This window comes from Petaurus breviceps, unplaced genomic scaffold (genome assembly GCF_028583685.1).
Source record: "Petaurus breviceps papuanus isolate PSGF00001 unplaced genomic scaffold, PetGlider_PUasm1.0 38, whole genome shotgun sequence".
Taxonomy (NCBI): domain Eukaryota; kingdom Metazoa; phylum Chordata; class Mammalia; order Diprotodontia; family Petauridae; genus Petaurus; species Petaurus breviceps.
The window spans coordinates 22,739,667-22,752,057 of NW_027186304.1; the positions used below are offsets into that span (position 1 = coordinate 22,739,667).

General features: G+C 40.5%; 1 long non-coding RNA gene across 1 annotated transcript in view; it reads left to right on the plus strand.

Annotated features, from left to right (window-relative positions):
- Positions 1–12,391, plus strand: part of LOC138170373 (uncharacterized) — a 464,687-nt gene that overhangs the window by 24,960 nt on the left and 427,336 nt on the right. The window lies entirely within an intron of this gene.

Genomic DNA, 12,391 nt, shown 5'->3' on the forward strand with positions numbered 1-12,391 from the left:
GGAAAGGGGTGAAGAAAACCACCTCAGCTTGCCATCATTTGTGTTTTCCACGCCATTTGGTATATGGCCATTGACAATGAATTATCAAATCCTAGAAGTAAGGGGGTCGAGACTGAAGGGAGCTCATGGCAAAAATGGAGGATCAAACTAAAGACAGATTTGTATTTGGAATAATTTCTAATATACTACAGAATATATCCACTAGACTATCTTTGAACCTAGCAAGGAGAAAGGAGACAAGCCTGGAGAGGAAGGACGTGATTGACTTCAGGTGTAGATGCAGCTGTACATCAAGCAGTGGGGCAACTAGGTGGCACGGCAAATAGAGTGGGGGACCTGGAATCAGGAAGACTCACCGTCATAAGTTCAAATCTGACTTCAGACACTTACTAGCTGTGTGACCCTGGGCAAGTCACTTAACCTTGTTTGCCTCAGTTTCCTCATCTGAAAAATGACCTGGAGAAGGAAATGGCAAAACCACTCCACTATCTTTGCCAAGAAAACCCCAAATGGGTCAGGATCACTAAGCCTCAAACATTACTGACCAACAACAAACAAACAAACAACCCCTGCTCCCAGAACACACCTCTATTAAATTTATATTTAAATAAAGTTGTGGTTTTCTCTTTTTCTCAAAATTGTTTCCCAGCCAAATAACCATAAGTCATATTATATTTTCCTGAAAACAAGCCTATGAGGTAAGTCGTATGATTATTCCTATTTAATAGATAAGGAAGTTGAGGCTGAGAAATTAAATAAAGTGACTATGGTCATCCAGGTAATGAGCAGTGATGAGATTCAAATCTAAATTTCCTGCCTCCAGCTCCAACTCCTACTCCAAGATACTCTGTGCAACTTCACACTGCTTCTTAGTGATAGCTGTTGTTAGAGCTGCTGGTAACATCTATTTCAGGTGTTAAACACGGATCACACTCTCTGCCAATTCAGAAACACTAAGAAAGACAATTCCAAGCCATTTAAAGACTAGTTGGTGCTCTAGCCAGTTTTAAAAAGAAACAAGATTCCATTGTCCCCATTATACACGAAGGTTATGTAAAAGAAGAAAGTATTGAACACAGAAAACTCAGACACTCATTTATTCATTTTTGCCATGCTCTATACCTGCAAGAAAAAAAATGACTAATACAAGAAAGCATCAACTATAGAAACAGTTCTAGAAATCACCTCATGGACACTTGGGACAGACAAAAAAGCAGAGTTTCAGCCGAAAAAATGTAAGGGCAGAAAAAGAAAATGCAACTCCTCAGAGTAGCCAGTGTCCGTGAGGTCACAGGTGACACATCCCAGGAAACAAATGCAATAGAGAAACTAAAAGGGTAAAATATCCCCAAAAGTGAGGTTTATCTTCTGATTGATGAGGACAGCACTCGTAGAGCCCTCGTAGTAAAAATTAATTTTATTAGAGACTGTTTCCAGTTGAATGACAACCCAAGTGACCGTGCGTAAATTGAACTTTACTTTCAAGGGTAAAAAGTTTGGGACAGAGTGAAGGCTAGCTGATGCCCAGTACATAACACCTTGGTGTTAGATGGGAGAAAATGAAAGAGAAGGGTACTTGAAAGGATGGGTATGTACCCTGCTTTCCACATGGTCTATAGATCTACCACTATTCTTATAATCACAATAGGATATATATATAATAATATATTATATAATATATATATAATAATATATAATATATATTATATATATATATATATATAATCACCATGCTACCTTCTACTTTCAGAAGACTGCATAGAATCACAAGACTTGCAGGCAGAAGATGCCCCCAAGAAACCATATCGTTCATTCCCCTTATTTTATGAATGAGGTAACTTGTACAAGAGAGTGGTAAATTAGTTTGGTCAAATATCTTTCTACCCAAAGAAGGAGATATCAGCTACTTGTAATCTTGAAGAGAAGCATTTTTTCATCCATTTGGACACCTGGTGTTTGTCTCCCATAGATTTTACCAACATAACATTTTAAAATGTGGTCACTGAGCTGTTTCCTATGGAACCTCACTCTGTGGTTTTCCCCTAGGTATTGGGGGGTTGAATCCCCATGGAGCATACATAAGGATAAATACAAGTTTCATGCTCATTTCTGGGGAAATGGGTGACTCAACAAAGAAAGGGCTTTTCAGTTTGGAACGACACCGCAAACCCTGAGTTGTCCCTTGTTCTTCCACCCCGCAAGAGCTATTGAGGGAAAGAGATTGTGGCATCAACAATTTATCAGATTCAATTGCCTCCTAAACCAGGAGTATGAGCCTACTCTGAACTTTATAAAAGGAATAATTCTGCTCTCTCTCTCTCTCTCTCTCTCTCTCTCTCTCTCTCTCTCTCTCTCCAGGTGACAGACATCAAGTAACCTGAGACTTCCCATGAGGGGAGGAGTGTCCTTCTCTATACTACCAGCATAATGATTGGTCCCATGGGGCAACTAGACCAGGAGCCCAGTTAGTTTAGAGAAATTGAGGCTGGCAGGTTTTAGGATCCCTCCTAGCCTTTTCCACTGTGTTTCTTTCTCTAAGCATAGGTGACAAAATAGCAGTCCTAAAGTGAACACGGTCAGTCTTGGAGGCCACTTCGGGAGTGTCGGGTCTTGGATGAACTAGACAAGTGTCCCTTACATCCATTACAGGACTTTTTTGAGGACAAAATTAGCATGAACAGTAAGATAGATGCATTCAAGCCCTGGTCTGACTTGCCAAAGACCTGGAGGGAATAGTCTGTACAGTTCAGACCTGGGGTAAAGTGGGAAATACCTATTTAGCAATTCTGCAAACTGTATCATATCTTCATGTTTTAAGTACTAATCTCCCTGGAGAGTATGTAATAGTAATTATGTTATTACTGATGTTTATTTACATTTTTCTGTCAATCTGTACTTGCAGTTCTTGTATGTAGTCAGCATGTCTTCTGTAGTTTGATACTTAGGGAGAGTTTGGATCTCTGCAGGAGAAACATTCCCACCTAAGTACAGTTATCCCTTCCACACTGTGACTTTACCCATCAAGGTTTCCATATATCACACGTCAGCATAAGAAATTAAATGAGAATTTGGGGGGAGTTTTGTAGAAGCTGCAGACAATACATGATGGCCAGCAGATGGCACAAAAAAAAGTTTAGGAATTCAGAAATTATACATACATATATGTGTGTGTATAATTGTGTTATATCAACATATTTTATCTTTTAATACCATAATAATTCAGATTTCTTCTCTGTACAAAGGGAGGAACAAAAAATTTCACCTGAATTTTCTGGATTGCAAGGGCACTGTGCCCCTAACCTCTGTAATGTGGAAGGGATAACTGTATATCTTTGACTCAAAATAAGAGAGAAAAGATGAACAGTGGCTCCATTCAGAAATCACAAACATGGTGGGGCACATCTTTATCACATTTAATGTCCTTCAGTGGCCTGTATTTAGTTAACGATCAGTGGGGTCTATCTGGCGTGGTAAACTCTGGGAGATGAAATCCTCTGCTTAACTCTTTCCTGTACAGTAGCTGGCAGAATCCCCAACATGCTGGCACAACAGATGGTTTTTGATGGTGACAGATAGGGTAATGATTGAAAATGACTGAACTCTATGGGAGTCAGAAGTGCTATCCCTGATTGGTCTAATCCATAACACTCTAAATGCTTATTTTGTGACTCAGTTCCCTTGCACAAGCTGTCCTGCAGGTAGACTTTTCACCTTTGGGAATGTCTAGCTTCCTGCGAGGTCCAACTCAAATGTCACTGCCTATAGAAATTTCCTAGAAGTTTCAGAGAAGGTACCAATCTACACTAGTAGAGGGAGTTTCCTCCTTGAGCATTCCTAATACCATTTAAATAGCAAATCCAGTTTTTTATTTTTTTTATCTTCCCCACCCCAGCCCCCCAAATTATTTTGTGTTTACTTCATATACAGTTTGTATGGGCTTATTCGTGTGCATGTTTGTTTGTTTTTTCCCCTAGTGCAATGAAAACTCTCTGAGGGCAGGGCTATATTCACAGTCCTTGTGCCCCCAGGACCTAGTAAAATTCCTGATACATAGGAGGCATCTCATTAATACTCATTAAAGTGAATTGAATCAAGCACTATATGCAACCTGTGTGCCCAGATACAAAGAAATGCGAAGAAAAAGGAGTGATTTGTGCAGCAGTGTATTGTGCAGAAGATGCCTTCTGCTGAGCCCAGGCTCCTGCCTTGCAGAAGTGAGAGGAAATAATTGTTTGTTTCTTCATATTTTGCGGGGAACTTTTTATTCCCTAGCTTTGGGTAAATATGCAACCTTGAAAGGATCATCTTATATGAGCTTGCTTTGTTTCAAGTTAACCTAATACACAAAAAGCTAAACTTATGAAAATGATACAAAGGAAATCATGATTCACTATGTGCAAGATGCCTCGCCTTCCAGAAGGATTCATCTTAGGATTCCTTTGAGTGTGATTTAATTGAGGAAGATAAAGCACACTTTCATGTTATTAAAAAATAAGTTATTTATTTCTTTTTAGTTTTCAGCATTAACTTTTATAAGATTTTGAGTTCTAAGTTTTCCCTCCTCCCTCCTCCAGGTGGCATACAATTTTATACAGGCTATATATGTAGGATCGTATTCAACACATTTCCACTTCCGTCATGTCGTGAAAGAAGAATTAGAACAAAAGGGGGAAACGGGAAAAAGAAAAAAACAAAAAGCAACAACAAAAAAAGAAAATGGTGTGCTTTGATCTCATTCAGACTCCACAGTTCTTTCTCTGGATATGGATAGCATTTTCCATCATGAGTCTTTTGGAAAAAATTGTCTTAGATCATTGCGTTGCTCAGAAGGGCTAAGTCTAACAGAGTTGGTCCTTACCCAATGTTGCTATTAGTGTGTACAATGTTCTCCTGATTCTGCTCATTTCACTCAGCATCAGTTCATTCAAGTCTTTCCAGGTTTTCCAGAAATCCACGTACTCACTATTTCTTATGGAACAAAAGTATTCCATCACGGTTATATACCACAACTTATTCAGTCATTTCCCAGTTGATGGGCATCCCCTCAATTTCCAATTCTTTGCCACCACAAAAAGAGCTGCTAAAAATAGTTTTGTACATGTGGGTCCTTTTCCCTTTTGTATGATCTCTTGGGGATGCAGACCCAGTAGTGGTATTGCTGGATCAAAGGGTATGCACAGTTTTATAATCCTTTGGGCATAGTTCCAAATTGCTCTCCAGAATGGTTAGATCAGCTCACAACTCTACTAATAATGCATTAGTGTTCCAATTTCCCCACATTTTCTCCAACTTTTATCATTTTCCTGTTTTGTCATGTTAGTCAATCTGATAGGTATGATGTGGTAGCTCAGAGTTGTTTTAATCTGACCTGCATGTTTTAATGTTTGCATATACAGACTTAGACAATAAGGCATAGCTCTCTAGTCAGGAAGACCTGGGTTCCCCCAGGCAAGTCATTTAACTTCCCAGTGGCCCCCAGAGAACTGTTTAAAGCTACAAGTTTCAGAGAAGGTACCAATCTACACTAGTAGAGGGAGTTTCCTCCTTGATCATTCCTGATACCATTTAAATAGCAAATCCAGCTTTTTTAAAAATGCAAACTTTGAATAATATTTACTGTTCAGAGAGGTCCAATGGTAAAGTGAAAAGATGACAGAATTGGAGTCAGTGCACCCTCAATCAATCAATCAGTAAACATTTACTAAGTGCCTACTATGTTTCCAGCACTGTACTAAGCACTAGAGATACTCTCAAATTTCAAATACTTGAATACAAATTCTTCTACTTACCATCTGTGTGATCTTGAGTATGTCACTTAATTTCCCTGGGCCTTAGTTTCCCCAGGAGGAGGAGGATATAATTAAAGGGGTGGACGAGATGATGTCTCAGGTGCCTTCCAGCTAAAAATCTGTGATACCATGATGAGTCCTTCAGTACAGCTATAGAGAGGTCCAGTGTTTTTATTGAAGGCATAAATCCCCAAGGTTGTCTGTGTGTGGCTGTGGATAAGAGTATTTCACAGGCTAAGTCACTCCAAAAAGAAAGCCACTGAAAAAGAATGGGGAGAAATAAAGAGAGTGAGGACCCTTGCTACCAGAGCTGTAGGGTCTTCTGATGGAATCAGAAAAGAGGGAAGACCATTGCAAGTTGAGACAGAGATACTTGGATTACTGTGATTGGGGGTGGGAAGAGGAGTATCCCAGAGCATGTTCATTTCTATGTTGTCAGCAGACTCTCCCCCACAACAAGCCTGATGATCAATGGAGAATTTTGTTTTATGATACCCTCTGAGTCCAGTCAAGGTTGGAGTAGCCGGGGATCTTTGAAGGAGGGGAAGCTGTGTGCTGGGCTGCCACATTCCTCACTTGGGGCTAGTTCTGCTCACGGAAATATACAGCAAAGGGATTCAGAGTCCACACCTCAGTCATGCCACCTTGCATTCTGATTACTCATTGAAAAATGTTCCTCAAGGCTTCTTCTCAAGGTTCAGAAGATACTCATTAGAGACCAATGCAGTCTAAAGTCCACGTGGAAACCAATCTGCATTTCCAAGACATTCACTGATTTCAGTAAAAGGATCACTTTAATTTTTTTGTAAAAATGTATACACATAACATACTCTACTTTCATTAATACATCTCATATACCAAAGTCGACCATGTCAAACTTATCTATCTGAAAAATGACTGAACCAGGAAATAAGCAAAAGGGGACCTCAAAATAGTCAGAATAGCTGTCATAAAGTCTTTCAGAAGCAACATTATATAGTAAATAGAGTCATGGGCTTGGTGCCAGGAAACCCTTGGTTCAAATCTGCCTCCAAAACTTAATATCCATATGACCACAGGTAAACCACTTAATCTTTCTGATCCTCAGTTTCTTCAACTGTACAATGGGAATAATAAAATCTATAAATGCCTACTTCATGGGGCTGTTCTAAGGTTCAAATTATATAATATACATAAAATGTTCTTCAGAACTTAAAGTACTATTTAAATGTCAACTGTTAATATTATCAAATAACATATACTTTATTCATCGAATTAAGGATCTGAAAACTTGGGTTCTAGTCCTAGCTCTTCCATCTTGAGCAAGTCACTGAACCTCTCTAAGCATCATATATGAAACAGAAGAAAATACTCATAGGTTTCCTCTATAGGCTCACAGGGGCCCCTCTGAGGTTTACATGAAATAAAGCAATTTGTCAACCAAGCTATAAACAGTGTCTGCCTTGGGAATACTCCACCCAACTAGTGCTCGTAAACACCAGTTAGGTCCCTGAGAGGGGCTGTTATTCTTAAGATATCGTACACCCTGTGAGTCTACACTTCTAAAACTACAGTTAATGAGCCCCCACCCCTAAGTTTCCTCTTAACAATCAACCACCAGACATAATGTCTTAAAGCAATGACATTTACCAAGATGGTATAATAAGAACATAGCCACAAAAAAAATCCCTCCCTTAAAACTGGTTACACTCTCTCCCAAATACACAGTACTCATGGGAAGAATGAGCACAAAATTAGAGTATAATTCCAGTGAGGCGCACACAAGGGAAATGAATTGACCAACATTTCTTGTACTGTAGCAACCCAATCTCCTTTTCTTCTTCTTCATGCTGCTTCCTCCACCGCTGCCATCATACCCCTCTCCCATCTACCCCTAGCAACGTCTCTGCTGGCCAGGTTACTCTGCCAGGCTCCTGTTATGGGAATGGGAATCTAAGATCTTCCCTGCCCTTAGGCCCTTTGATAGGCTTAAGTGACTCTGAGAACCTTCCTAGATTTGAAAATATACTGAATGTGGTCACCTGGAGCCTGTGGCAGGAGGCTTGTTTTTCAGGAATGCCCACACCTTGATGCTATGTTATTGGGCAGTGGGACAAGAGGGTTGTGACATTCTCTGATCTAGGAGAAGGCTATATATACCCTGATGTGAGGTTTTGCTTTGGGGCTCACTTTGAGAAGAGTTGTGTGACTTGACCAGATGAGACTCTGGGCAGCCGTTGAGCCCCCCAGCTTTGAAAACCCAGATGTTGGTGCTTCCCTCTCTGGTAACTGACTAGGTATGAATGTAAAGGTCAGACAGCTGGAAGCCTGTCTGCTAATGTTTCTCTGTCTGCTTGTAACTTGTTTGTATTTTGTTTGTATTCTCTGAAGTTCGGGGTGCTGACCTTTTTCCCCTGAACTAGGTAAATGACATATGATTGATTAAAGTAAGATTGTTAACCTATTTTGAGTTGCTTTCCTTTAGAAAAGCAGATCTAGGAACCTGTGTTGGCAGCCACCCTGGGTATGCAGGGGTACTTGCTGCTACAGCTCCCTGGATCTGTTTCTTTCTGCACCTCCACTCTCAACTGCCGGGGCTAGTTCACTGGAATACATAGTTGACTCTCTTCTCTCCCATCAGTGGTCTCACCCTTAAAGTTGCTTCCTATGCAAAATTTTGCTCCTCTGTCTGTCTTCAAGGAGAGTGTGTCTCAGCTTCCTGCTGGATTTGTCTCAAGTATACCTCAGCCTACCACCTGCAACTTGAGGTGTGTCCTACTGGTTAAGCAGCTCATGTAAAGTATCACAGCAGGTGGGGAAGGAGAAGGAGAAAGAGAAAAATTCCATTTCAAACTACCCCTACACATACACTTACAAGCTCAAAGCTTCCCCTCCCAAAGCTGTTCTTCTACTAGAACACTTCAAGTTCTCTGTCTTTAAGGGTCACCCAGGTATAATCAATCTTTTGCCCAGCCCATAGCCGGGTTCCCTTTCTAATTCAACCAAGAAAGTTCCCCACACACACACACTTCCTCAAGGGATTAAGGGTGTAGACATAATCTTTGTTGTTGTTTTCCAGTCATTTTTCACTCATGTCCAACTCCTCATGACCCCATTTGGGGTTTTCCTGCCAAAGATACTGGAGTGGTTTGCCATTTCCTTGCCCAGTTGATTTTACAGATGAAGAAACTGATACAAACCATTAAGTGACTTGCCAGGCTCATACACCTAGTAAGTATCTGAGGCCAGATTTGAACTCATGAAGATGAGTCTTCCTGACTCCAGACCTGGCTCCGTATCCACTGAGCCACCAAGTGGCTTCACAGACACAATTTTAATTTAACACCTTGTTATCTATCTCTTGCTTCTAGTGATTCCATCCTAGGTTGGGGGTTCATCCAGGACCAATTTCTCTATATTCTCTATATAAATCTAAGGGGTTTTGCATTTTGTTTGTTTTATTCATTCATTTCATACATTTCACACATACCACCCTAACAGGTTTGCTTATCTGGTTTCTAAAATCATAGCTGGCCTTGGGAGCAGGTAAGAGTCACAGCTTAGAAGCAGCAAATCAGCAGTGGCAAGTGGGGCTGGTGATTCAGGGATGAAATGACAAATGACAATCTGACAGCAAAGAGGCAAAGACCAAAAATGTGGTCTGTGACTCCCCTCAGTGAGAAGACTGCAGATACAGCCTGGTGGTCAGGAAGACAAAGGGAACCCAGCTGAAAGCCCTTCTACCAAGCCCTGCCCCCACTAGCTCCTACCTTAGTTCCACCCCCCCCCCCCCACTTCAGCTTCCCTTCACATCCTGTTGTCCCCTGTTAGAATGCAGCCTCCTTGAGGGCAGGCACTGTCTTTCTGCTTAAATTCATATTCCCATCTCTTATCACATACCTGGCACATAAATGCATGTTGACTGACTAAAAGAATGGTGCTAAACCAATATGTTTCCTAATAGAAGTTCAGCCATCAGAGAACAATGATAGGGATGGCTGTCTTCTGATGTTACCTTTTTATCCCTCCTACTCTAGCTCACCATCAGAAGATCACTTGTTCAGCTATTAGAGGTAGGTTATACTCCAGTACGGCAACTTCCTTCTCTACCTCAATGATTTCACCAGGTATGGGCACTCCTTTCACTGGACCTGATCACATCCCCTCTATGATTTAGTGGTTGATTCTTTGAGAACTACTGTGACTTAAAAAAAATATTCCCTGCAGATCAAACTATATGATTTTCTCTCTTTTTTGTTTTTTCTTTCTCATGGTTTTTCCCTTTTGTTCTGATTCTTCTTTCTCAACATGAAAATATGTTCAACATGATTGTACATGTATAACCTATATCATATTGCTTGCTGTCTTGGGGAGGAGGGAGGGAAGGGGAAAAGAAAGGAGGGGAGGAGAGGGAAAAAAATTGGAAGTCAAAATTTTATAAAAATAAATGTCAAAAACTACCTTTACATGTAACTGAGGGGGAAATACTATTAAGGAAAAAATTCCCCCTCCTCCAGGAGCCCACCTGATGATGAGGAACTCTTAAGATAGTAAAAAGAATAAATGCCTCCCCATTTTTTTTATTCCTGAGAATGATTTCTTATTAGAGCTATTCTTTGCTGCCCTCTGTTCAAAGAAATAAGCAGTTGATTATGGTCATTATTCCATTGTGATTTTTTTTTTCATTTTGCTCCTGATGCTGCTATGGCTGCTAAAATTCCCCAGGAAAGAAACTGGGTAAATGCAAAGAAATGAGTCTTAAATGCAGTGAAAACCTCAAAAGGTAAGAACCAAAATATTTAGAAAATCCTTTAATAAGAAATATTTGAGTGTTTTCAACAGGTGGAAAGTTTCCCAGGAAGGAACAAAAACATTCAGCATAAAGGGGGAGTGAATTTCATAACAAGTAAGATAGAGAGAGTCAGTGTTTATGAAGGAAACATCTTTAAAACACAATTCATGGGTCTTGCTCATAAACACTCATAAAAATCTGCTCATAAACCACAAGTATCTCATTGTAACATTAGAGCCAACATCACCCCTAATTTCTTGACTAGAATCAAGGTAGGGGAATTATACTCTAACCAGAGGTGTAGCTACTGTTGCCCAAAGAACAAGTAATGGGTTTGGAGTAAGACAAGGAAAGAAATATCTAGAAGGGGATGCCTCCCACTCCCCCCACCTGCTGTAGTGGATAGGTAATTAGATGAAATCAAGAAGACCAAGGTACCAATCACACCTCACAAAGCAGGTGTATGACCCTGGACAAGTTGACAAATCTCTCAGCCTCTGTTTCCCCATCTGTAAAATGAAAGCGCTGGCTGTGGTGGCCTCTAAATGCTAAGTCTCTGATCCTATGATCCTACTGTGTTGAAGAAATGTTTTTGCCACACAAGTTGTTCCTTCCACCTCCCTTACATGGGCACCTTGGTGGGGCTTCCTGGGCAAGGGCTACATTTCCACTTCAGGTGTCTATGACTCTCCTTTTCCTTGTTATTATTCAGTCATTTCAGTCATGTTCTACTCTTTGTGACCCCATTTGGGGTTTTCTTGGCAAAGATACTGAAGTGTTTTACTATTTCCTTCCATGGCTAATTTTATGGTTGAGAAAACTAAAGCAAACAGGGTTAAGTGACTTGCCTAGGGTCACACAGCTAGTAAGTGTCTGAAGCCAAATTTGAACTCAGGGCTTCCTGATTCCAGGCCTGGTGCTTAGCTGCCCTATTTGTCCCTAATTTGGGACTTTACCTAGCTATCCATTGAGACATAAAGTTAAAGTTGGAAGATACTTTTGAGGCTTTCAAGAATAACCCCCTCATTTCACACATGAGAAGAAATGAAAATGATGCTCAGAGAGGTTATGACTTGCCCAAGGTCACATAAGTAATAAAGGACTCTAAAGATAGTGTTCTTTCTGTTATGACTTATCTTTGGCTGGCAACCCTAGGTGTTAACTTGCATAGATTCGGAATATGGGAATGGGGCAAGAACCTTAAGGATAATTGCTTCTTTCCAGATCCACGGATTAGAACTCAGGGCATTTTCAGATTAGAGAAAGATGGATTTTCTGAGTGGATGGCTCAGAAGGACAAGATGGGGGTAGGGAGAGGACGAGGTGAACAGGGAATGGAAAAGTCCCCAAGAAAAACCAGGGAGGAATGACAGTTTTATCACTCTGCAGCTGGCATGTCAGTTTTAAAAGCCCACATCTATTTATGAGCAATAGTTTAACCTCTGTGGAATTTGAATCTTGTATGGATTTGTATTTCCAGATCCTCTATAAATTTGTGTGTGTGTGTGTGTGTGTGATTTTAGACAAAACCTATATATACAAAGTTATGCGTGCTCAACTTTAGGTAAGGGATTGCCCACATTTGTTGCTCATCTCCAATGATCTCAAAGGGGGCTGCATAAATTCTTCTCAAACATCTCAAGACAAATCTTCTATTTCGTTCTAGTTTTAAGAATAAACATAGGCCATTGCATTCCTATGAAGGGTACAATGAATGAAACCAAACAAGCATGCTGTAGCACGCCTGTCACAATTCCAAGAAGGTTGGAAGTGTTCTGGATACACACACACACACACACACACACACACACACACACACACACCCATATCC